This window comes from Urocitellus parryii, chromosome 7 (assembly GCF_045843805.1).
Source record: "Urocitellus parryii isolate mUroPar1 chromosome 7, mUroPar1.hap1, whole genome shotgun sequence".
NCBI lineage: Eukaryota > Metazoa > Chordata > Mammalia > Rodentia > Sciuridae > Urocitellus > Urocitellus parryii.
This window is the reverse complement of record NC_135537.1, coordinates 113,319,355-113,323,405: the sequence shown is the minus strand read 5'-3', so window position 1 is coordinate 113,323,405 and position 4,051 is coordinate 113,319,355. Positions and strand designations below refer to the sequence as shown.

The following is a 4,051-nucleotide window of genomic DNA, read 5'->3' as shown; positions in this document are numbered from 1 at the left end:
AACACTGTAATTATGACTCAACAAAGAATAATTACCTAGAAAATACATTAAATAGTTTTGTTCTCCTGAAAATTCTTTTCTGTTCCAGGCAAATTATTTTTTTTCATCATGGATTGAGAATTTTACTGAATATCTTTGCAAGCTTTGCAATCCTAACAGTACTATTGAAATAAATCACTGTACATTGGAGTAGGATCTGTTGATTCCTTTATAATAATTCCAAGTTGCATATTCCTATGGTTGCATTACAGGATATAATTCTACAAGAATACACAGCGCAATGCTGCCATCAAATGAAACACAAAATGATTGATCATGAATCATTGGTATTGATTAAGAAGTCATAATTCATTTTTTTACTTTTCTACATAGAATTTTAAAAAGACAATATCATACAACAGAGAAAACACAACAGCTGAGAAGTCCTAAACTGGAAAATTACATCATCAAATGAAAATATGTTATATCTGTATGATTATATTATTACCATAATGAAGAGGTTGCCCAGGTAAATTTTTAAAGGTATTTGCAAGCATATGGTGATTATGACTTTTTTTTTCTAAAGAAGCCTTATAAAGAAAGGAAGACTAATACAGTTCCATTTGGTATAAGTTGCTTATATTTCTCATTCCTGGTCACTTCATTGATATTTTGAACATATCCTGAATGCAGAACATTATGTAATTATTTTAATTAAATATAAATCAACACTGGTTGATATTGCCACAGCAAGATATTGCATGTGTAAACTCAAACATCATTTAAAAAATTCTTCTAGCATATTCATCTAAGTGAGATTTCTTTGAGAGAATAAACATGAAATAAAATGTTGTGGCTTGTTAAATACAGACAAAGTAGATATAAAATAAAATAACAGGTGTTCTTCCTTGCAAAATAAATTTAGAAAATTCTCAGGAGACCTAGCCAATCTTTTTACTTTTTATAGTACTAATTGTAAGAAATATTAATAATTTTAGAACACAAGCAAAACCTATTTTAGACATGCAGTTTTACTCTTTTATAAAATTCTTTCAGTACATTGAAAAATATACATTGATGATTTTTCCTAGTTCTTGTTATATTGTTATTCTTAGTCTTAAATAACAATTTCTATTTTATTACAAAAAAACAATTGATATTTGACTTGTAAAAATAACTGTACCACTACTCCCTCTTTGGTGGCATGAAGTTACCTATGGAGATCTGTCCTAACATGAAACTCTTTTGACTTATCTCCTTTCACTTTATGTTTTCAAATGTCTACTCCTACTTCTGAGCAAGATGGGTGGAGGAGGAAAGATCATAAGATACCTCACTTACTCTCTCAACCATTCTTATCCTTATGAAAAAAGACAATTTTTTAGAACTTATACAAGTCATCTACATCCCCTTCAAGTTTAACAGGGAAGGCAGATCATAAGAAGGCTGGACCACTTACCTCCAACCCTATGGCTATGACTTATGTCCTCCTATATCCATCCCTTGCTCTTCTGCCACTTTATAGAAACCACTTTACCAAAACTTCCTGCCAAAAATGCTATATGGGTTTTTGTTTTGTTTTTGTTTCTCTCATTGACATACAACATAATATTCAAATTGTTTCTTTCTCTAAGTCTTTATCATTCATGGAATCTATTTTATCTCCTTTCATTAGACTAGTTAAAAAGTTAAAGAAGATTTTATCGAAGACTATTTTAATAGGAAAGAGAGTCTGAACTCAACTCTATTGAACCAAAAGAAGGGAGAGTTTTAAGTGTCAAGGTAACCCAGCACCTAAAGTACTAGAAAGCATTCAGGGTAAGGGAGATTAGTCAGTGGGATTAGAACATTTTTACTTGCTAGTTGATGTTTTTCTGAGTTAAGACTCCTCTACCATAGTCACTAGAAAACAATATATAATATATATATATATATATATATATATATATATATATATATATATATATATATAAGCTCTGCACAGGTTCACTTTATTGAGTGGAAGGCTTACAGGTCCACTGGTCCCTCCCTCCCCACGAGACACTTGTTCCTTCCAATGCAAGCTGGCATCTATAAGCACTTCTGCATCATTGTCCCCCACAAGGCACAAAGGGTAGGTGCTTCCAAAGGATCCCTTGTCTGTAGCAGTAGATGGTGTCTTATGCAACAGTGGCAGAAAGCAGGACTCGCAGTTCCTCAGACACTGGGGTCTTCCTTACTCCTGAAGATGGGCAGTACTCGTTGTAGATGAGCTTGAAGAGGAAGAGGTGGAAGAGGGTGATGAGGTAGGCCACGCTGAACCAGATGAGGAAGGGCAGCCCTGGGTCCTGCTGGGCCATGTGCTCATTGAGGGCCAGGATGGCCTTGGGGTGCAGCGTGGGCCACAGGTCCTGCAGGTGTGTGAGGTCGGTGGAGATGAGGAGCAGCAGCCTGATGGGCTGTGTCACCAGGACTGAGAAGGTGTGGCTCCCAAAGGCCGAGGTCAGCTCCACTGGGTTCTCCAGGCAGTCCGCCTCATATGCGAAGATCTTGACTGGCTGGCTGAGGGACTTCACGGACATGTGCAGGTAGGGCTTGCCCTCGGCGTTGGCCAGGTCAATGTGGTCATTCTTGTAGTGGATACGGTGCAGCGCATAGCTGTTGTGCAGCACGTCCAGGTCGGCCTGGAACTGCAGGTGGTTGTCTGTGAACTGCAGCCCCCCAACGCTGAGCATCATGCCCTGCAGGATGCCCGGAGTGCCCACCTTCACCAGCCCCTTGCAGCCACGCTTCTGGGGGGTCAGCCTCCACAGGTCAGAGAGCTGCAGGATCTGCCGCACCAAGGACAGCTGGGCAGGCCACAGGTTCTTGGTGTGCATGGTGGCGTGGTTGCTGAAGCAGTGGTCTTCGTAGTTGAGGTTGGCCTCCAGCTGGTCTCGCTTCCGTGGCTCAAGGAGGGACTGAGCAGAGGGGCTGGTGAACAGCAGAGCATGTAGTAAAGTGTCAGGTTCAGGGTCAGGCCTGATGGCCTGTGGGCATAGGGTGATCTTCATTTCCACCACTGGGCAAAACAGCTGCACCCAGAGGCACTGGTGGTCCGGAAGCAGCTCAATCGCAGGCATCTCCAAGAGCTCCAGCATCTCCTTCCGGGCCAAGTCCTGGAGTGCCTTTAGCTCCTTAGCGGCTGGCTTTGCTTTTGAGAACTTAGGGGTTGATGGGGCCTGAGGCATACACCATCCGGAGGACCATTTCATCCAGTTGCATCTTGGGAGCCACCTGGAGCTGGTTTACTAGCTTTTTGGCAGCCACCACTACCAGGTGCCCCTGCCTAGAGGGCATTAGTGTGGATCGGCCTAAATAGAGGAGGAACTGATGATCTCCAACATTCTCCAGGACGCTGGTGAAGGCTTTCAGGACCGGCCTGCAGTGAGACCCACAGTCTGCAGCGCAGCCATGTGCTGCGTTGGGTTGTTGAGCTGAATGCACTGCAGATAGACGTGGAGTCGGCCCTGTGAGACATAAAGTCCTCCTGCAGCAACACACAGTCATGGCCAGATCCCGCGGCAAGACAGGAGGCTGAGGCGGGCTCAGGGCCGGCGGCTGAAGGACCAGGGCCTAGGCTTTCGAGCTGCAGGCAACGCACCCTGCGCAGCAGTCCCTCCCGCAGCAGCAGCACAGCCTCTACAGCTTGCGCCAGCACCTTCAGTGGGTGCAGATGCAGAAGGGCACGAAGTCCAGCGCTACGGGGGGTGGGGGTGGGGCTCCCGCTCTCCAGGAGTCACCCACAGCTGGTTGGCTGTCATGTTCAGGGGTAGGAAGCCAATAGCCACCAAGGCCTGCACTCCTGGGCCCAGCACAATGGCCTTGCAGCAATCCTGCAGGCCGCGCCAGGCGCGGGTGGCCGCCCCTAGGCAGAAAGAGGGCTTGGGGGCGCCCAGCTCGCAGTGGGCCCAGGGCTGCAGGCGCAGGCCGCCCGCCACCCATCGCCTGCCGCACCCTGGAGCGTGGAACAGCAGCAGGAGGCCAAGCAGCAGAGGAGGTGGCAGGCCCAGCTGCTTGAGAGCAGCTCCTTGAGCCGCTGCTGCAGCCACAT

The 4,051-nt window shown here is 45.5% G+C and overlaps 1 pseudogene; it reads right to left on the bottom strand.

Annotated features, from left to right (window-relative positions):
• Nucleotides 1-2,175: 2,175 nt before the first annotated feature.
• On the bottom strand, nt 2,176-4,051 carry LOC113178481 (uncharacterized protein KIAA2013 pseudogene; annotated as a pseudogene).